Genomic DNA, 23,659 nt, shown 5'->3' on the forward strand with positions numbered 1-23,659 from the left:
GTGCAGCATCAAACAGTTTTGCCCCCTTTCAGCTCTGTTATTTGTTTTCACCTTGGAACCATTCTGATCTAAAATTCATCAGAATCCTATCATCCACAGGTTCAGGTATTGAGAAAAATGTATTTAACTTACTGTACATGCAGATGATGTTCTCCTTTGCATGTCTCAACTGCAAACCTTTTTACCAGCTTTTTTGACAGGACAGATGACGCCAATATTGTTTCTTTCTCAGGTTGTAAGTGTGAAATTCTTCCACTTAATAGTGGTGTTTTTACTAAGACTTAATTTCCTCTCCTTTTCATTGGAATCAAGATAAAATCAAATATCTCAGACTTTGGTTCACTGATTCAACCATAGGGACTGTTTCTATTAATATGAAAGGTGTTCTTGTGACTCTAGTAATCCTGAAATCCCAATGAAATCCCTTATTTGACATAGTGGGAGGGATTGGATACACTAAAGAAGATAGTGATACTAATAATCCTATTTTTTCTCTCTAACATTCTTATAAATATTCCCTGTATTTATTTTAAAATTTTTTACTCTATTCTCTCTACATTCTTATGGAATAGCAAAAAGCCCTGCATCACCTAAGCAATTGGGAGGGGTTAGTATTCAGGACTTTCGCTCTTAAAACACTGCATTGTTTCCGAAACAATCCTCCTTTCTTATAGCTGAAGATAAATCATTATCTTTGCCTCTATGGTGGATCTGGAGTTATCTTTTATTCACCCCTTTTCTTTTAGAGCATTCTTATCATTTACCTCCTTCTATGTCCCTCCCTACCCTTAAAATGGCTTGTAAACTTTATTCATATAATATCTTCTGAATAGAGTTCAATTTCTATGCTCCACCATATGGTTCAACAAATACATTAAAATATATAATATAATTATATTCTGGAAGCCTTAGGATGAAAGGGGTATAATCTGTATCTATCACCTCTTTGACAATGATTCCTACCTAGTTTTTGCTCAAGCTCAATCACATTTTTCACTTCCTCCCTTTTATAATTTCAAATATGTTTCCTTGGTTTCTGTGATCTCCACAACATTTCCCCAATTTTCTCCCACTCACTTCCCTGAAAATAGTATTTCTCCCTTAGCAACAATCGTGTTATCCTTCCTTTCCCCATCATATATGTATCATACATCTAAAACTCCTCCAGCTAACCATGATAAGACAGAAGTTGGAATGCAATGGGGAAAAGATTTAGTTTTCTCCTTTCTGATCCCTTTATGAAATAAGAGTCAGCTTAATTTACAAAACTCCTCTGGAACAGCCAATACCTCTCAAACTTAAATTTGTATTTCCTACCAACTTCTGCTTACCCCAGTCACTCTATATAAACTTAACATGTGTAACTGTATCTGTTGCTGGTCAAGTAAAATCAATTTCTCTGACCTAAAACATATGCTGTTTGAATGTCCTCCCGCATTTCGATTTTAGAAGAGGTTATGGAAATGGATAAACACCATTGTTTTTTAAAGTTCAAATTCTAGATTTATTAATTGAAGTTGCATTTCTACAAAGCCCTAACTTCTTCAAGGATTACTCTAATATTTCATGTCAATCCTGGTGGCATGATCTTTTTTATAACCATAGACTTGACAGAGCATATGCCAATCCTCTTCCCCTTGCAAACAAAAGAGAAATTCTTTGGTTGCCAGTGACAATTATTCTAGACTCTTATGTTCAATCTGTTCATAAACATACACTATGAATAGAATAAGTACCCAAAACCCCCTTGATGTTGTACTACTGCTAATTTCACAGTTAATATATGTATACTGTTAATATTCACTGAGTTGATATATAATTTGTTTTGAATTCTTACCACCATAAGCAATGAGGTTTTTTCCTCATAATTTCTTTTATATTTTTGTAATCACTTGTTATATGATACTAAGTACGATGTTTTATATGATGTATGTTACTTTGTTATAATAATATGATTCTTCAATAAATGTCTCCTTTAGGCAAAAAAAAAATCATTACTACTTACAAATTTACCACTATATGCTGACTGTCAATGACACAATAATAAGGTGGTTTCAACTAAAGGGCCTCACACTCTATAGGGAAAGCACAACAAAGAAATGCCAGTTAAATCAAGTAACCTTCTAAATGTACTTAGGCTCCCCCTCTGCTGGAAACACCTGTAATGGTATGAGCACAGGCAAGTCCTAACCCTAAAACAAATTTTACTTAACATAAAATGAGAAGTGCATTCCTAAAACGTTAACCTACTTGCTTTGTTGAAACATGATTATAATAATAATAAAGCAAAATATATGTGCTTCAACCATAATGGATTTCAATTTCAAAATGGTTCCAGGAATATGCACTGATTTTAACTTCATATGCATCAGAATTATGCAGCAATTGTGACATTTTCAACATGCTTCCGCATTTCTGAACCAGCATAGGAGTTCCTTTCTCGAATCTTAGTCTAAAGAAATCATATGGGAGTACGATTGTGTTGCTCTTAATGTCCTTGCTATGAGGCTCTGAAGAGCTCGGTTGAATAAGGGACCTAGAAAAATTTCTTGAATCGTTGATGATAAGAGACCCAGAATCCTTGCTGGCAACCTCAAAGGGAATTCCTTTTTTGCTAATATTTTCTTGATGAGTTTCCTTACCTTCAATCCTGGGAGTATTAGTTCTTACTGTGTCTACAACAAAGCCCAGGAATTGCGTCTCTTGGTTTGGAACTAGACAAGATTTTATTTGCTGTTTATTATAAAACCGAGGTGTCTTAATAAGCATATGGTGAGGTCTGTGTGTCGTGAGACTACCAATTTGGATTTAGCTATTTGTAGGAGATAGTCCAGGTATATTATCAGTCTTACTCTACTTTCACTGAGCCAGGATGCTACTGGTCGTAGGACTCTGCTGAAGCACCAGGGGGGCGACGACAGTCCGATGTGGAGAGTGCAAAATTACCAAAGTTTTCCCTTCCAAGTGAATTGGAATTTTTAGTGGTGTGGGCACCAAATTGGGAAAGTGAGGTAGGCATCCTTTAGGCCTAGTCTTGGTTACCAGTCCCTTTTTCTCAGTATGTCCCCTACAAGGTGGATCCCTTCCATTTTGAAGTGGTGGTATGCTACCCATTTGTTCAGGTCATTTAGGTTTATTACTGGTCTCAACCCTTTATCCTTCTTTTCCACGAGGAAGGTATTGCTGACTAAACCCAGCTCTGAGCTCTCTCTTATTGCCCCTTTGGCTATTTACTTCCTGGGACACTAGCTTCTTGTCCTCCTGTGAGAAAGACATTTCCTGTGGCCTCTTCACTTGGGTAGGGGTATTCAGGAATTCTATCTTGTATCCCCTGATTGAACTCAGGACCCAGGGATCCTGTGTCACTAGGTTCCAGTTCCCAGAGAATTGGGCCAACCTGCCCCCCGCATTAAAAGGGTTAACTGAAGGGTGTTTTGAGATTCTTACCTGTGGAGAATACTCTATGCCTCCATTCACCCCTGAAAGATATTCCACAGTGTTATTGTCTTTGCGGGTAGAAGGGTTGGTCGGCAGCAAAAGAGCGACTCTTGACCATGTCTTCAAGCAGGTGGCTCCCCCATACCGCATAGCGCCACCAGTGCAACTGTGTGTCTCTGCTGCCTGTCACCGCCGCTGCCGCAGGTTCGAGGCCCCTCTGCCTTGGTAGTCCGGTACTGCTGTATTTTGGTTTGCTGCCTTGCCTAATTTTGTATTGTTACCTGTGTATTTTTTTGTCTCTTTCATTTCTCCATTTTCTCTGTGCCCCCTGTTTTTTCCTTCTGTGTCCCTTGCTTCGCCCGTTCCCTGCGCTGTGTCCCCTGCAGCCCGCCCCCCTGCTCGCGCAATTGCCACCCCGCTCCCAGCTGCTCCTCCCTCCCACCTCCCCTTATATGGCGGCCACTGCGTGGTGATGAGAGAGACCCTTGACCCTGTCTTCAGGCAGGTCACACCCCCACGCCGCACAGTGCCACCAGTGCAACTGTGTGCCTCTGTTGCCTGTCACCACCGCTGCCGCAGGTTCGAGGCCCCTCTTCCTTGGTAGTCCGGTACTGCTGTATTTTGTTTTGCTGCATTGCCTAATTTTGTATTGTTACCTGTGAATTTTTTTGTCTCCTTGGTTTCTCCATTTTCTCTGTGCCCCCTGTTGTTGCATTCGGAGTCCCTTGCTACGCCATTCCCGCTGCTGCATCCCCTGTGGCCCTGTCCCCCTGCTCGCCCATTCGCTGCTCCGCTCCCGCCTCCCAGCTGCTCCACCTTCCCACCTCCCCTTATATGGCGGCTGCTGCGCCGCCGCGCCGCTGGCGCGCCAAAGGCACGCCTACAGCAAGCCCGTTCGCGCCTTGACCATGCCCAGAGCCAGACCCTCTGGCCCCCGCGAACGCCACAATGCCCGACACTGCTACGATGCCAGCACCCTCCATGCGCTCAACACCGGACGATCACACACCTGCTTCCTGGCCGCCCCAAGGCACACCAAAGGACCCTTCTCCTGCCGAAGCTGCAGCTTCACAAGCCTCCGGGCCGCCAAACCAACCAGCGAGAAAGGACGCAACCACCTCAGATGCATACTACTGAACACCCGGTCCGCACGCAAACACGCCGTCAAACTCTGGGACCTGCTCGACACATCCTCCCAGGATGTCGCCGTCCTGACAGAGACCTGGATGAACGCCTCCTCGGCACCCGACATTGCCATAGCCATCCCGGACGGCTACAAGATCATCCGCAGGGACTGCACCAACAGAGTAGGAGGTGGAATCGCCATCATCCACAAGAACACCCTCAGTGTCTCCACCAGCACCGACAACACCCTCAGCACCGCCAAACACCTGCACTTCCAGATCCACACCAATCCCAACACCACCCTCAGAGGAACTCTCGTCTACAGAACCCCCGGACCCTGGCCTCAGTTCAGCAACTCCATCGCCGACTTCGTCAGCATGCACGCCTTTGCCTCCACAGACTACATCCTCCTCGGAGACCTGAACTTCCACCTAGAGAACAACAATGACACCAACTCCACCACCCTGATTGACAACCTCACCAACCTCGAACTCAGAAAGATCATCACAACACCCACCCACTCCGCCGGTCACATACTGGATCCCATCTTCTCCACAAGCCCCAACGTCACCTTCAGCCACACCACCGAACTCCACTGGACTGACCATCGCTGCATCCACTTCTCCTTCCAGAAACCCACCCTGCACCACCGCACTCAACAGATTCCTCGCCGCAGCTGGAGCAAAATCACAAAAGACCAGCTAAACACCACCCTCGCCCTAAGCCCACCCGCCAACCCCACCGACGCCGACACCGCCGCCCGCAACCGTAGACGTTGGATTGACAACTGCGCCAACACTCCCCGATCAATAAACCCTCCAACAGACACACCAACAAGAAATCCAGCTGGTACACCGCAGACCTCCAGGCCTCCAACCAAACCTGCTGTACACTAGAGAAGAAATGGCACCGCAAACAGACACATGACAGCTACGCAGCCCACAAGAACACCATCCACAGACACCATCACCTAATCAGATCTGCCAAAAGAGCCTCCTTCAAGGACCAACTCAACAACAACGCGCACAACAGCAAAGAGCTCTTCAACATCGTGAAGGAACTCTCCAACCCCAGCTCCAACACCAACGACATCCCACCAGCACAAGACCTGTGCGACTCCCTCGCCACCTTCTTCCATCGCAAGATCGCAGACATCCATGACAGCTTCAACAACCTGACCACCCCAACAACGACCGACATCTCAGACCCCATGGCCACCACCCACATCAATCCCCTACTCACCTGGAACAACATAAACGACGACGACACCATCAAAATCATGAACACCATCCACTCCGACTCTCCGTCAGACCCATCCCCATACCACATCTTCAACAAAGCTAGTGCCACCATCACACCCCACCTCCGCAAGGCCATCAACATCTCCTTTGAGACCGTGACCTTCCTGGAGAGCTGGGAGCATGCCAAAATCAACACCTTATTGAAGAAATCCAAGCGGATCCAAGGGACCTCAAGAACTTACGGCCCATCTCCCTGCTCCCGTTCCCTGCGAAGGTTATCGAGAAGACCGTCAACAGACAGCTGACAGGCTACCTCGAGGAAAACAACATCCTGGACCCATCCCAGTCCGGGTTCCGCAGCAACCACAGTACCGAGACTGCCCTCATTGCCGCCATCGATGATATCAGGGCCCTGCTGGACAACAGCAAAAACACGGCCCTCATCATCCTGGACCTATCAGCTGCTTTTGACACTGTCTGCCACCGCACCCTACGCACATGCAACACCCAGTTGATCCTCTCCCTCACCAAGGAACCCCTCACCGCCAAAACCAACCTCATCTATGAGCCTGCAGCCTTCCCAATTCTCTATAATTTTCTAAATTTGAAGGTAGCTCCCTGATCAGAACAAATACAACTGGCCTATCTAACGTGCACTCTATCACGGTCGGCTGTAAACCATACCCTTTTCTAAGTTATCATAACCAGTAGCAACATTTGTATTTAAAACTTTTGAAATTCATATCTCCAGTTCCCCTGATTGGATTTGTATCAAATTGATGTCATTTTGTTCACCAGAATATTCTCTGTTATTCCGAAATTGTGTTGTGTTTGTGACTTTTTAGTTGTTTTGGTGCTTCTGAATACTTTACACATTTTCTTAAGTTAATCCTGTCCACTCTGTTCCATAGCTGCTAGGGGGTGAGCTCAGGTTTAAATTACTGAAACTTTTACTAGATCATTAATGCTTGTACTGGACTGCCATCCACCCCAATTAATGATGCACATGTATCACTGTTTCCCATTGACAGCTGGAAGAATGAGTCTAGCTGAGAATTGTTTACTCTGAGAGATTCAAAATATGGTAACTAAAGCCAAATAAACCTTTACACATGACTCAGATTCACCTTTTGAAAGCAGCACTACTAGAAAAATGGCAGATCAGGGTCTGATTTAGAGTTTTGTGTATGGATTACTCCACCACAAACATGATAGATAGCCCTACCTCCATTTTGTACACCTTGTTTACAATGGGAAACCATCCATGACACATCATCCATGACACATGCACCTACCTTTTCCTTCTTGAATCATATGGCACCCATTTGGACAGGGCTATATTGATGGATAGGATATACAAATAACTGTGCCCAGTTTGTCACTAACATAGAAGAGTCTAAACAAAATCCTTTTCTTAACTGGGATGGTAAGAGAAAACCATTAGTATTTAATTCAGAGAAGATTAATAGAGACAAACACATAATTTTCATTTGGAATAACTAGGAGACCTAAATAAATATTGCCCTTCTTGAAATGTGCAGCAGCCATGTTTGAAAATATTGTGGTCCTGAAGAAGGTGAATGTTATTTCATTCCCAGTACTGAAATGTGTGTCGACCATACTTATTATTTGTTTCATTCCAAAAACAGCAAGGTTGTGATCATATAATTTCTTAAACACCTGCAATGATTAAATGTCCACAATTGTATATCAATGGCTGATGTGTTGTTTTCTATTTTCTATATTTCAGTGAATTTATTAGTAGATATATGTCTTTCAAATTGTGGTATGTTTGAGATGTTTGGACTGTGCGAGGTACAAATTAACTGGCTGCATTAATGTTGGGGTTCTAAGGAAGAGACATTGATTATGCTTTTTTTTGTATGACATGATTAAGACATTTTTATTGGTTAGATTAATTAATGGAATGATTCAGTGAATATCATAATGTCTGTCCATGTTGTAATAGTATTATTTGGCAAAGGGAGGATATCTTTTTGACCCATATATGCAATTAATGTATTAAAGGAACTAATTAGAAAAGGATGGACAGAACCTTTAGATGAGGCCAAAATGCCAACCACCCCATTCATGGAAGAAATGACAAAAATCCTGATCTAGCACTATAGATTAATATGCTACCACCACTGTCTGGCTAAGGAAATCTGGTTAACCTGACAGTAGTGACACTGTCTATGGACAGTATGTCTGGTGTGCCCCTCCTGATCACAGAGCCTTATTTTGGGTCTCAACCAATACCTCATTGGTCCTCAGCATTCATGCCATGCGTGTTGAGGCCAAAAGAAATTAAAAGGTGAGCATACCAGAGATTTACATCATGGGTCACTCACAGTAGAAGTTCATTCTCAAAATGTCACAGTGGGACAAGCCACAAAAATATTTTTTTAAGTTTGGACATGGGAATATGATTTTTTAAGTATTAATATGAGTTTTTTTAAGTACTTGAAATAAATGTTCTTAAATTCTGTTTTTTCACTATGTAGCAATGTGAACATAGGTGAGATTAATACAATGGTTATGATTGGTATTCATTAGACTTAACATGAGCAGCGAAAGCAACAGGGCTTTACTTTATATAAGGCTAAAGTTAGGCCTACTTATTGTATATCAGTTTTGAAATCTAGGGGCTTATTTACATGACCCTTGTGCTGCCGGTACGTCACTTTTTCCCATATTAAAAGTGACGCACCGGTGGAGCAAAGGGCTTGTAAATAAGCCCCCAACAATCTTTACTGATTCCTGATTTAAGCAAAAGAGAGATGCTGTTTTTCTATTGTCTCTACTGGATTATGTTTAAAACCTAGGTTAGAAAAGCCAACTTCCAAGCATACTGCTTGATCTGGGCCAATAATGCAAGTGGTTGAAGTTCACCCAGACTAGTAACTCTGGGTTTAAAATTAGACAACTGGCTATTCCAAGTTTAACTAGGCTTGGAATTATCAGGTCCACAATTCCAGAGACAGAAAATTCTTGGCCAGGAAACACTGGGATGTATTTACATCAGCAGGGACTGCAGGCAGCATCACAGCCTGGCCCTGCCTGTCTCTTGCAGCAGAACACAGTGAGCAGACAATGCTCCACTGAACAGATACAATCATGTTCTGACCCATCCCTCATTATTACTATCTATCTTCCCAACATTTTTCAACTGTAGAAAGCAGGTGGAAGATGTCTGTTGTTTTCTCTCTGGAATCAGGAATACACACTCAAAGAAATAAACTTTCTATTACTGGGTCCATTTGGTTGTTCCCCATTCTGTGGAGAAAGCTTGCAGGGCCGTTTCAACCATTAGGCAAGACTAGGCGGCCACCCAGGGTGGCAAGAGGGGGAGGACAGCAAAAAATATGAGTTTGGGAATCCCCTTGAACGGCCTTTGACCTCAAAAGCACATTGGGAAGCGCCTTCTACAATTCGACGTGACGTAAAATTGCATTCAGCACCACGGGCGGGGGCCGTCACGCCGTGAGGTCCGCTATAAATATGTGACTTCCGATTTTGCTCTAGACCCGATCGGAGTCGGACCTTTGTGCTCGCACCCTCTGATGACCCCCAAGGTGCCTGCCCACTTCTAGGAGCATCCGGGCTTCTGAGAGCCAACCTTCCTGCCTCACTGCCCCAGACTCTAAGCATCTGCACCTCAGTTAAAACTTCCACAGTCCTGTCCACCCTGCTCCCCTGGACTGGCAGCGCCCTCTTCAACATGTTCACCAGTCAGCAGGGCCAGCACTTCCATAACGCGAGGTAAGGCTTTACGGGGTCACCTAAAGGCTCTGGCAATTTACAAAAAAAAGCGTGGAAAAGACCTTTTTATCACTGTATGGGAGCAGCCAAGCAGGCAAAATGCTGTTTTGCCTGCCACAGAAATCCAGGCTGTGCGCCAGTCGATCCTGTCAGTCCTCTAGCGATCAGTCAGTCTTTCTCTATGAACCTCCCTATGAGCGTTCCGTTTGTACCAGCGACCCAACGCAGGGCTTTACTTACAGACCCCACTTGTCCCGCCAAATAAAGCCCGCCCCCCCACCCTTTGGTCTCCGCAGCCTCATCTTTACCTGACTCATTTTTCGCTTCTCCTCTCACAGCCTGGTCACTCTCCATCACTCCCTTTAGTGTTTTCTCCCTACTGCTGACCATAATCACCTCCACCCTGAACCTCCCCCTTCCACTGGGGTCACAATGCCAGCCATGGACTGGCTCTTATCCTACCTCTCTATTGAAACCTCCCTCTAATCTGTCATTCATCTCTCTCCACTCTTTCTACTTCTTGTAAATTCACATGTTCTCACTTTTTACTCACCCCTTTAAGACTCCCAGCGCTGAATGTCTTATTGGGTGACTCATGCTGCGCAGTAATGGGGCTCCCTACCAGGGACTTATCACCCCTCTGCTCGGAGGGAAGGGGCTGGGAGGGGTCATAAAATTAATGTGGAGAGGCAATGCAGAGTCAGGTTGAGAGTCAGAGCACAAGCTGAGCCATCCATCAGCCTGTCCAGTTTTCAGCGTTTATTTTGTCGTGAATTTCAGTGGTGTTTTATCAGTGTTTTCCAATATTTTGAAATCTATACTTATCAGTGATTGTTGAGGTGCCAAACCTCTAAAATAGACAACAACTATGTTTTCCCCAAAAAATGCTATTTTTGCAGTGATTGTCATAAAGCTCATATTTCATTCAAAGGAGAAGTAATGCGGGGTATGTAGAGCCTAGACTGCTTTATAGCATAGACAGCCGGTGGCTTCTTAAATTTGTTGGTAATAATGTTGTTACTATTTTCTAATGCAAGGGGAAGAGAGTGATGGTAGTAAAAGAAAGGGGGCGGCATTTTTCAATTCTCGCCTGGGGCGGCAAAACACCTAGAAATGGCCCTGAAAACTTGTAATTGCTAGACTTTGGTGCAGGGATTTCATCCATAATCGGATATTTGGCATCATGGTATACCAATAAAAAATCAGTGGAGTAATGCAAAATGATGGGGCCGGTTGCAGAATGAGAGAAGGGGCCCCTTTGTTTCCCATATTTCATATATATTCATTGGTCTTGGGCTAAATGGGTCCCCTCTAAAGAGCTGAGGGGCCCTTAATGGTTGAAGGCCCTTCTGTCTGAACCAAAGGGTCTCAAAGGGCCAAATTCCAACAAACCTGTAATGGGGGCCTTATTAGAGCCTTTCCCCTGCTATTGGTGTACTACCTGACTATTTTTGTACATATGAGAACATGTATCTGGATGCTAGTGTGGTGTAGTAGCTGTAGCCTGCAAGTGCAACAGAGGAGCAAGAAACTTCAGTTTAAGCTCAGATACTTTTCGCCTCCAGTCCTCTGCCGTGGTAGGCAAAGGAGGTGTAACCAGTGATGTTGAAGATGTTCTGCCCACTTTCATTGAGTCAAAGTTCTCATAACCATAAATGCAAATTTGCAGAAATAGTAGTCAGAATAACAAAATGCTTACAAACTGTCTCTAAAGCTCTTCAAAACAGGGGTGAATTTCATGCATAGTTCTGAAATAATTTCAATCTTCACTTCTTTCAAGCATACTGCACCAGTCTGAGGGCCATATTATCAAGAATGACGATAACATTATCGCCGCTTCAGCGGCAGGAAACTGCTGCTAAAGCGGCAAAAAGGGGCTTGATAATATGCCCTAGAGAATTCCAATAGAAGCCCAGGTTCTGGTGTGAAGGACATCAAACCTGGGCTTCTATTGGAATTCACAAGGGCATATTATCAAGCCCCATATATTGCCGCTTTAGCGGCAGTTTCCTGCCGGTAAAGCGGCGATAATGTTATCGCAATTCTTGATAATATGGCCCTGAGTTTTTTTCCTTCCCCTCGCTCCACTTTGCACTGAGTCTTTACTCAGTCTCAACCTACTTTTCTCGCAGCCTGCACAGAGGTAAGCTTCATAATTCCTGCTATATAAAAACTGACAAGTAAAAGCTATCCGCAGCATGTGATATTTATCAGTTGATAAGGCACACTATCCAAAACGAGCACATTTCTTAATTCTTCATTCTCCGAAATGAACTAACTAGTAGATTTCAGTTTACAGAATCCTTGTTGAGTGATAACATCATGCACTGCTGGTAAATTATGAGCGCCATAAAAATGACTCTGTAAATGCAACTTATTTTTACTGGTTCGACCCTTCACACACTAGATCAACTCGTCTGTTGGGTACATTGTAGCCAATGTCCCACCTCAACAATCAAAAGCGCCATTATTTTCAACTGTTAAATCATCCTCGCCGGGTTAATAATGATTCCCATAATGAGGCTGCTGTGGAATCTTTGCTACAGACATTTTACAAATGTCCCTGCTTCACACCCTGCCACATTGGCTTCTTTCTCATGTACTGAAGAAATTAATATACCGAATGATAATAAAGTTCAATCAATCAATCAATCAAAAGACCTTTATTCGAATTTCATAAAATCCATAAAAGTACACACATAAAAACAAATCATTCTCGCAATTTTTCAAGATACAATTTCAAAGTTATTAAAAAGCAAAACAGCTATCATTCAGGGATTTTCCATCATTTTGCGTACACGTGTTATAAGTCTCAGGAAAGTGCTAGTGCAAAAAATTAGTTCATCCGTGTCCAGGGAGAGTAACATTAAACGAGACTCCCCCAGTGAGAGGGGTCTGTGTTTCCTAAAATAGGGTGTTAAAAACCAGTTAATATATTTTAAATAAAATTTGCAGAAGAATAGGAAGTGCAAGTCATTCTGTTTACTAATACCATCACACAGGCATGGATTATATTCTGTTGAGTGATGGTAACCCAGCGGAAAACCCAATAAAAATTTCACAGAACCTGCCCTTAGTCGGAATAACAAGGACCTTTCCCAATTAGACATAGGGAGAGTGAGGTAAAGTGGAAATGGTTGCTTACACAAACCGTTCTCCGTATATCTAACAATAGTAGGTTTGGGAATTTCCCTTTCCATTCTCTCTGTATCATAAAGTGCGTATAGTGCGTGTTTAACCTCTACCTTGTCTTTGGGTTAAATTCTGGCTGGGTCAGAGAAAAGATCACCTCTGTTCACGGCACACAATGTTTTTTTGACTCCAGCGAGCCAGGAAATTAATAAGCCGTGATCACATTTGAGGCAGTCTTTAATTACATCTTGTGTTAATGTAGCTGAATTGTTCCTCCAAATCCTCAACCAGAATAGGGCTGGTCTAGATCTGATAAAATCACAGACATAGGGGAGGTTTAGCTCTTTATGGCAAATAAATTCAGAGGATGAGATTGGGGTGCCCAGTAATTTCCTGCAGAAACGACTCTCTTCACGCTGGATACCGGGACTTTTTCCTGAGCCCCAAACCTCAGCCCCATAAGTAGCTACTGGGATGCACTGTAGTCTAAATTTTTTTTAAATAGCTCTAGTGGAGCCTAATTTCTTTGAGCGTGAAAGGCTCAATATTGAGTTGGTGGCTTTCGAGAACTTGCCCATGGCATGGGCAAGATGCCCACTCCATGAGCCGTTCGCAGCGAAAACCAACCCTAAATATGGAAAAGAATTTACAGAGTCTAATTTATCTGACCCTATATGTATGGTATTGAGCTTCCGTTTCCCTGGCCCACAGGACATGATAAAAGATTTGTTTAAATGTACACGCAGATCTAGGCCCTCCATGTGGTGGACAAAGGTTTCCACAAGCAAACGGAGGGCATTTGGAGTGCGGCCCATTATGACCGCATCGTCTGCGTATAATAAGACTGGCAAGGGATGCCCCTGAATGATTGGCACATCTTTAGTCACTTGTTTTAGGGCTTTAGCTATACCATTGATATAGATAATAAACAACAGGGGTGCTAAAACGCACCCCTGCCTAACCCCCCTACCAATCTTTATTGCTCCAGATACCTCACCACCCATCCCAATCCTAACTTGTGCTTTAATATCGGTATGGAGGTAAGCCAGGAAATGTACGAGGGCCTCATCCAGACCATAATTAAGGAGCATAGTCCACAATTTGGTTCTGTTAACTAAATCGAAAGCGGTTGAAAGATCCATAAAAGCAAGGTAAATGGAGGACGATCGAGCAACGTTATACTTATCGATTATTAGTTTTAAATTCAAACATTGCTCGACCGTGCCCACCCCGCTCCTGAATCCCATCTGACACGGGTCCAATAAGTCTGTATCTTCGGTCCACTCTACTACCCTATTATAAATAACTCGCCCAAGTATTTTTAAGGTGTTATCCAAGAGCGAGATTGGGCGGTAGTTTGCTGGGTCTGATCTGTCGCCCTTTTTGTAAATTGGGACTATGATACTGGAGGTCCACGTCTTAGGAATAGGCGCTTTTGACAGGCTATTGAAAACGTTGAGAAGAATTGGTGCCCATAGGTCCAAACTATGCTTTATGACATCTATGGGGAGTCCATCTGGGCCTGGGGCCTTATTGCCAAGACTCTCTCTAATAGCTGTTTCTACCTCGTAGAGATCGATCTGCAAGTTGCGCAGCTGTCCCAAGTCTGGGATGATTACATCCTCGATCCGGGCAGCATATATTTTGGAAAAATGGGCCTCCCAGGTGCTGCTGATTATATTGCAGCTAATTGGAGATAAATGTTTGCCCAAATCGCGCATTTTCCCAACGGCAGACCAAAATGGGCCACTGTTCTTCTGGTTCGCACTTACAACCAACAATTCCCATTGTTCCATCAATAGTGCGGCCTTCCTCTCGGCTATTTTTAATTTATAATGTTTCCTGGCTGACTGAACCTCTACTGGATTCCTTGGCCTGCTAGTCAGTACCCTACGTAGTTCCCTGGTTGCTATAGAACAAGCAGAGTCAAACCACCTTGGGTCTTTCCCTTTTGTAGGTAGTGGGACTGACAGAGAGGTTTTTATTACCGAGCAAAGTCCGTGATTATTCTATAACAATCCCCATCAAACAATGAACAGGAATTGATTAATTCAGAGTGGTCATTTTTCACACTATCGAGTATGGCTCCACAGTCAATGCCCCTCCATTTTAAACGGAGACCATCACCAGATGGTGTAATATCTCTAGCACCGTTTAAATTAACAAATACCGGACTGGGGCCTAGATGTAAAATAATTGCAAGGGGATTATGGTCTCCAAATTGTGTCTCTACTACTTTAGAATCTATTACACGGTCTGTTAGATAGGGGGATGTAAAGATAAAATCAATAGTTGAGGAGAAGTCCCTGCCTCTGAACGTAGGGGCGCAAGCCGTCCTAGGGGTTTGGCTTACTTCCATGACATTGCTAAGAATATGTTCACTTAGCATGTTAACTAATTCAATGCCTCTTCGTTCGGCTGAATCTAGGTGATTTTTATCCTCAAGCCAGTGCTTTTTTATAATTTTGGCGTTAAAATCTCCCCCAATTAGAATCCCTGACTCCTCTTCTAGACCTATATTTGTTTCGAGGTGTTGCAAAGTGTTGGAAAGTGCTATGTAATTCCTATTCGGTACAGAATAAAAATCATTGTTATAAAAATTGATTAAATAAATCTTAGTCTTTCGCTTATATTCGAGAACCTGAATGTTTGGGTTGCCTTCTGACAGATCCTTGATAGTGCCACCTGCCAATATCCTGATTCCAATAAAAAGGCCTCCCACTGCTCGACCAAAAGCGGGCTTGGTTGCAATTACACTGAAGCAATGGTAGCCCTCTAACTGCAGGTTCCCCACGGCCCATGTCTCTTGGAACAAAACAATATCTTTGCCATCCAGTAGCTGGACCCATTGAGGGTCAGACAGTCTTGGTTTTAAGCCGGCAACGGTCCAGCTAAGGACTGATAAATCAGAGCCGCTAGTGGAACCTAAAGGCTTATCCCCTGCGCTCTGTTTAGGTTGGGTTGGTAAATCTATTGTATCCTCGCATGTGACTGAGAGTGGGGCAATAGCATCCTGTGCTACCATCGGCTTAGTATTGTTGGTTTGTATTAAATGTAGATGTTCCCCAGTGACATCAACTACCTCTGCACATTCAGTGTTGCTTACAATATTCCCCAGTCAATCCTGATCTTCTAGGTTTGAAAAGGCATATTCAAACCGATTGTAAGTTGGGATATTGTACATATACCTCAACTCATTCTGGGTCATATTAGAGTTTTGGTTGATCCCTACATGGGGCCTATCCTTTAAAGTATGCTGGGGCGCAATAGGAAAAAATGGATGGCCAGTTCTAAAATTAGGATTTTGATCCTGGTGGTACAATCGGCTATCATTTCTAATGGTAAAATTTAAATCCGATCGATATCCTAAGGGGTTAATCCCAAAATTAAAATTAGAGTCTATTAAGTGCCTATAGAAGTATCCAAGAGGAAGGAGAGTAGTATTATATTCCCATGGTGAGGGCTGTGGGGCTTTTGCAAGCGTGGATTGTGCCCATTGCGGGGACCTAAAATTTATGATTATACAGTCCCCCTCAAACTTTTTTCTCAACGGGCCCACCCAGCCCACTCTTTGGGTGTGAATAATCTCCCCTGCACCTTCCATCGGAAAATGACAGTTTCTAGATAACCAGTGGAGGGTTCTGTTTTTAAGAGTTGCGAAATTTTCCTCTTGGTCCTTCCTTAATTTGGGCACATTAACTAGAACCAATTCGTAGGCTCCACAATCTGGGGGCAGGCTGATGCGAGCCGGAATCTGTCTCTTATTAATTAATGTGGAATGATCCGGCTTAACTGAAGGGGAGGTTGGGGAATTTCGATTATCGGTACTGTCTTGTCTAAGTTGTGCCTTTTTACTTTTAGTACCTTCAAGGGTGGCAGCCTTGGTTGTTTTCGATTTAAGTACCCGTTTGGCTAAAGATTCCGCATTTGATGGGTTTTTACTTGTACTTGGTTTTGGTGAGGGCAAGGGGGCGTTAGTGTGGGCTTTGTGATTCGTAGTAGACAAATTTATTAGAGATTTATCTACAGTGGTTGCCCCCAAATCTGGTGTGGATTTTTGACTACACCCTGTGCCCAGTTTTGTTACATGATCATCTAATGCTCTCAGCCTCTTTTCTATATTCAGGACTTGTTGATTTAAAGGCCCTAAAAGGGTAGTTATCATTGTCTCCATTCTCCCCCAAAAACCCTCATTCCCTGACACTGTATTGGCTTCTATAATTGGGGAGACTATCTCACCATGTTGGCCGTCCCCCTTACCCTTATTTTGCTCTAAGGGGGCAATAATCCTCCGTGATTGAATGTGCCCAACCTTATGTTTATTCGGTGCTGGCTCTATGTGTTTTCGTTTACTCTTAGCCTTTTGCCTCTTATCTTTCTGCCCCCTAGTTTGCATTGATACACTGGTGCTTTTATCCCCCTCTATGGCCGGTGCATCAAAGTCAGGATGTAATCCTACCCCCTCTGAACATGTCTGGTTGTTAACTGGGGATAGCAAAAAATCGGAGTCCCTATTCATGCTTGGCCTTAACATGGTTGGAGTCGACGAAAGCCTGGTGGCCATAGACAAGTGACCTTGGGGGGCAGCATCCTCGATTATACAGATCTCATTGTTGACTGCACCAGGGAGCCCCGCATAAGATGTAGCAAGCAGGGACTCCAAGGAGTTTTCTTGGTGCATAAATAGAGGCAGATTTGGTGGAAGCGATAGTCGCCTTTCAGTGTTCTGAATAGCTGTGGCGACAACGCCGATAGTCTTCTGTAGCATTTTGTCTATGGCTGTCAGGCTAGGCAGTGGGGTGGTGGGGGTTGATACAGGTAATTTCTCCTTACCATTTCTTCTGGATGCGACTGGTATCCTTTTCCCCATAATGAATGTTTAAACAAATGGGGCAAAACAGCTGGTCAACAATATCCTAGGGGCACTTGTGGACTGGGGACGTATACACCAGGTCCCTACCGACACGATGTTAGTGGATAGGCCCGACCCGACCTCAATCGTCCTTGGACGGCCTCAGACGGTCCCGCCCTTGTACCGGGCTTAGCCCGGTGCCGCCCACGCACGTCCCGCGACGCGGAGGAAGCCGCATCCTTTTAAGCGCCTCCGGGCGCGAAAACAACAGGAAGTTGGCCGCAATGCTGCCTGGGAGCTGTAGTCTCCCCCTGTCGCGGCCGCGATGGACTGGAGTGGCGTCAGGGGACACCCGCAGTGTCAGGGCCCCAGGAGCGGCAAAGTCAGGAGACAGACAGCAACAGGACCGCAGGTGAGTGGCACGCCAGGAATTACACCCGCTCCTCCGAGGGAGCCACATCCTTTTAAACACCTCCGGGCGCGAAGACAACAGGAAGTTGGCCGCAATGCTGCCTGGGAGCTGTAGTCTCCCCCTGTCGCGGCCGCGATGGACTGGAGCGGCGTCAGGGGAGACCCGCAGCGTCAGGGTCCCAGGAGCGGGGAAGTCAGGAGACAGACAGCAACAGGACCGCAGGTGAGTGGCACGCCAGGAATTACACCCGCTCCTCCGAGGGAGCAGCGTCCTTTTAAGCGCCTCCGGGCACGAAGACAACAGGAAGTTGGCCGCAATGCTGCCTGGGAGCTGTAGTCTCCCCCTGTCGCGGCCGCGATGGACTAGAGCGGCGTCAGGGGAGACCCGCAGCGTCAGGGCCCCAGGAGCGGCGAAGTCAGGAGACAGACAGCAACAGGACCGCAGGTGAGTGGCACGCCAGGAATTACACCAGCTCCTCCGAGGGAGCCGCGTCCTTTTAAGCACCTCCGGGCACGAAGACAACAGGAAGTTGGCCGCAATGCTGCCTGGGAGCTGTAGTCTCCCCCTGTCACGGCCGCGATGGACTGGAGCGGCGTCAGGGGAGACCCGCAGCGTCAGGGCCCCAGGAGCGGCGAAGTCAGGAGACAGACAGCAACAGGACCGCAGGTGAGTGGCACGCCAGGAATTACATCTATATTGGAATGGTCATTTCCTCGTCTGGACAGATTCTTCTAATTTTGCCAATATTTAACTCTACCAGAAATTTACCACTGCACCTTTTTAAATTATTACACAGTCTGGCCACCCTGGATGAGGTTATACTCTGCCGGTTTTTGTGCATCCAACCCCTATTTATGGCACGCAGTACCTGGTTAAGAGTGGGATCATATATTTGCCTCCCATCTATGTACACATGTTTATATCACGATCCTCTGCAGCTCTGGAGTTGGGCGTGGTGACGTCATCTTGACTCTCACTTTGTCTGCACCATGGCCCGTTATTGCTGAGTGTGTTCACACAGCATATTGACTTCCATCTTATTGAGTGAACCTCTATTATTAGGGTTCTAAAGTTAGCTATTCCATCCTCTGTTGCGTGCCGCTCGAGCTCTACAATTTAGTTTGGCAGTATATTACATTTAACTGGTGTCAAGTCTATATCGAATAACCACAACAATGTAATTTGTACTGTTGATTTGCAGCCCAGGTGATCTGAGTACCAGTATCAGACTCTTCATCGAACTTACACATGCCAGTATGCTATATGTATGTGCCATGTCATTATACACTCTTTTATACCCATTTTTTCCCCGGTATGTGCTCCTCTTGTTGATCTTTTCTGCCTTGCAGTATTGTTGCAGTTGTGTCAAGTGTGCTGACACAACCTATAGACCATTCCATTACCTCCTCGCCAGACCTCCCCGTCACAGTGCTTACATAAGCGATAGCGGCTCCCTGCAGACATCCCAAGCTGAAACTCCCCTGCTCCCATCCCTACCATCCAGGCCATGCCCACATCCTGTGCCATTTAACCCCTGGCCTTGCCTTCCAACATCCTGTTGTGTTTTTCTGCGGCGTTGATGAACATGCTGGAACTCAGGTGTTGGGGAAAAAAAAGTAAGCGTGGGTGTTTTTGCTTTAGCAGTCGTTATTTATGGTGGGTTTAAGACCCTGCTATGGTGGGACTGCTCAGGGCTCTGTGCAGTGCTGGCCACTGTCTTAGTAAATGCCCAGAAGGCATGGTTTTACGGTCCCAAGGGGCGTCAGGGACCGGAATCGGAGGCAGGCGTATGTCCCTGCTGAAGCAGGATGGGCGAGGGCTCCATTCTGTTGTTTGTTTGTTTTTTTACAATGAAGGTAAAGCTACTGACTGGCACACCAGTGGCGTGGTAAGGCATAGTCGCCTCCTCGGCTGTTGAGCAGAGCTCTCGGTCATAGATGGAAGGTGTGCTGCTCACGGCTCGTAGGTGTGGCTCTTTTCCATGCTACAGCAGGACTAAAATGTCCTTGGAGCTGTTTGTTGGTTGTAGGCACCCAGCACGCTGGGGAAATGGTGGGGCATATACTATCCTAGAGATCCTTGTCTAGGTTAAGGGGGCTTCTCTTGAATAGAAAGCATGGCTGGTGTCCCGTATAGTGGGGCTGACACTGGCTACGTGCCATTATTCAGATTGGCCATAAGAGACATTACGGTCAACTTGGATGGTTCACCTTATCTACAGGTTCAAGGCTTTTGGTCTACTGCACGAGTCACTGGGGGCCTGAATGTGATTTTTAGGTCACGCAGGAGTTTTTTCTCTTTCTGTCTGCACTGTAGGACGTGCACTTTGATTGGCAGGAGGGGCTGTGTGTTAGCTTCACCTGTGTATCGATTGGTCAGTGGTCGTCTTGAAAAAAAGGTGTTTTGGTGTTGATTGGTTTGAGTGTCAGGCCAATTAGCTAGTCTATATAGGTAGAGGTAATTCTTCTGACTTCTGATTCGTCATGGAGGGGGTTAAGAGGTCAGAAAAGGGTAAGCACTTGGAACAGGAGGTGGTTGCTGGGCCTTTTGTTGCTCCTTCATTAGTGGATGTCCAAAGGATGATTGAGGCTGCAGTTTCTGCTGTCTTTCAGGCTGAAGAATCCCTGGAGGCTAAGAAGCAGAAATTGGATACTTCTGTTCCTCCTGATCATGACTGTGATTCAGAGGAGGAGGTAAAGGGTTGGTTTATTCATGGGGCTGACCTTCACAGTATTTTACAACATGTTCGGGAGAATTTGGGTTTTCCTGATCCCTTGGTGGCAGAGGAGTCTGAAGATTTCTTTGCCAATTATCGGAAACAGGAGACTGAATGTCTCCCTATCCATAAGCCTGTCTGGAATGTGCTGGAAGGGGAATGGAGGGATGTGGATAAACATGCATTTCCTTAATTCCTGGCAAAACGTTATCCATCACAAGGGTTTTTGGATTCATTCTCTTCTGTAGTTAACATTGATTCCCTGTTGGCAGGCCTTTCTTCATAGACCCTTGTTGTACCCGAGGATGCAGTACCTTCAGATCCTAGAGATAAGCGAGTTGAAAGGGTTTTAAACAGGTATTTTGGAGCTTCCAACCTGGCTGTTAGATCGGCGGCATATACCAGTTATCTGATTCAGTCGCTGCTGAAGGACTGTCAATGTATTTCCTAGCAGCTGCTTCAGGAGGAGCATTCCTCTGAGTCCTTGACTATGTTGGAGCAGCAGTTGCATTTCTTCTCTGACTTGTCATTTGATTCCCTTAGTGCTTTGGCTGCCGCTGCTGGGGCCTCGGTGGCAACAAAGTTACAGTTATGGCTTAAGCCTTGGAAATCGGAGGCAGCTCAAAAGAATGCGCTCATGAAGATTCCCTTCACGGGCTCCAAACTGTTTGGGGATCCATTAGAAACTGTGATTACGAAAACAGCAGAGAGTAAGACGTTTTTGGCTCCTGAGCGGCCTCCACAGAAGGGAAAGTTTGCTGGCTATAAGCGGGCATTTGGGCAGGCATTTCAGTTGAAAATGTCCGCTCAGCCTTTTCGTGGTAGGGTACGTGACCGGGGTGTCCCTTACTTCCATAATTCCCGGGATCAACAGGTACATTTGGGAGCATCCAGTCGGTCTAAATGGTGACTATCCTGTGTTTCGCGGGGAGGGCCCATTTGGGGCCGCCTTAGGAACTTTTTGTCGGTCTGTGAAGAGTTTGTCAGGGATCAGTGAGTCTTGCAGATTGTCAGACTGGGGTATCACATAGAGTTTGTGGAGCCCCCATGGAAGCATTCCGTGCTAATCCTGTTTCCAGTGCAGCAAGAAAAAATCGAGCTCTGTAGGATGGGATTCAGGACCTGTTGAACAAGGGGGCCATTGTAAGAGTACCTGTGGAACAGCGGGGAAAAGGGGCTTACTCTATCCTGTTTCTGATCAGGAAACCTAATGGAGATTAATCACCTGTATTGGATTTAAAAGCTGTGAATTTCTGCATTCCTCACAGGTCTTTCAAGATGGTGATGCTCCAGGTGATTCTGCCCTTCCTTTCAGTGGGAGACTTTATCACATCTGAGGGACACATATTTTCATGTGCCAGTTCACAAGGACTTGCTGCAGTTTCTGAGGTTTTGTGCCGGCGGTGAACATTTCCAGTTTTGGATCTCTCTGCTTCATCTCGGGTGTTTACAAAGGTGTTGGCTCCCTTTCTGGGATTATTACATGCTCAGGGGATCCAGGCTTTTCTGTACTTGGATCACTGGTTGATTTCCTCCTCTTCTTTCCCTAAGGATCAGTCGCATACTCAGGATGTGTGCCGTCTCTTGCAGAGGTTTTGGTAGATGCTGAACTTGAAGAAGTCCCATTTGATCCCTACTCAGGAACCTCTGTTCATTGGAGGGGTCTTGAAAACGAGGGTGGGGAAGGTGTTTCTTACCGAACCTCGCAGGATGACTCTTGTGAAAGAACTCTTGAAGGTCTTAGCCTCTCCCGCTTCCCCTGCTCGACAGTTGTTGAGGGTGCAGGGGTTGACGGTGGCTACAATCATGATTGTTCCTTGGGCAAGGTTACACTTATTCCCCCTGGTGAATCACATCCTGTGCTGTTGGTGTCCAAGGTCTCAGGATTACGAACAGTTGACTACGGAGGGGGGCAGGAGTCTCCTCAACAGTTTGGCTTGGTGGTTATATATGGGGAATCTCAAGAAGGGCTTTCCGTTTATGCCCCAGTAAAGGTTGGTTCTGACAACAGATGCCAGTGAGCTGGGTTGGGGGCTGTGATGGCTCAAGAAACAGTTCAGGGGATATGGTAATTCCAGGAGGTTCTGATGTCTTCCAACTGGAGGGAGTTGAAGGCCGTACAGTTGGCCATTTTCATCCTTGGGTCTTGCAGAGGGATGTTCTGTTGAGCACAGACAGCACTGTGGTGGTGCGCTATGTCAACCACCAGGGTAGTGCGAAATTGGTTTCACTGAACTTTTTGAAATTAATTTGTTGTCACCGAGGGTATTGCATCTGCCTGGGGTGTTGAAATCGAAAGCGGTTCATTTGAGCAGGTTGTTCTCCTCCCTGTCGGATATGTGTTTGGATTGGAAGGTGTTTGGGGTGCTCATGCAGAAGTTTGGGGTACCCTGGGTGGATCTTTTTGCAACCCCAGAGAACACCTTAAGGGAGAGGTTTTGCTCTCTGTGCTCATCGTAGACTGTTTGGAATGTGGATGCTCTGTCCTTTCCGTGAGGTATGGGGTTGATGTATGCCTTTCCTCTAATTGCTTTAATTTACAGGGTTCTTCTGAAGGTCAAGGTGGACAGTGCCTCTGTGATCCTGGTAGCTCCAGTCTGGAGCAGGCAGACTTGGTTCACTCTGTTGTTACAGCTGTCCTCTGGTGTTTCCGGCTCTGTCTCAGGAGTGTCTTGTCCGGTTGCAGCTGGCGGACTGGCTGTTGAAAGGATGAACCAGATGGCTCTGGGTTCTTCACCTGAGGTGGCCCTCTTTATTCAACATTCTACACTTAAATCTTATGCTGGGCATTGAGTTCCCTTTCAGGGTTGGTGTATTGATAAGAGCTGGTCTGCCTTGACTGTGCATCCTGTGCATGTTTCGGAATTCTGAAGGGTGGCTTTGAGTTAGGCTTAGCGGTTTCCTCTTTGAGGGCACAGAGGGCAGCTGTGAGGGCTTTTTGTGGGTGTGCCTGTGATGTTGTGGTGCATTTGGTGTCCCGG

Source organism: Triturus cristatus, chromosome 8 (genome assembly GCF_964204655.1).
Source record: "Triturus cristatus chromosome 8, aTriCri1.1, whole genome shotgun sequence".
Classification (NCBI taxonomy): domain Eukaryota; kingdom Metazoa; phylum Chordata; class Amphibia; order Caudata; family Salamandridae; genus Triturus; species Triturus cristatus.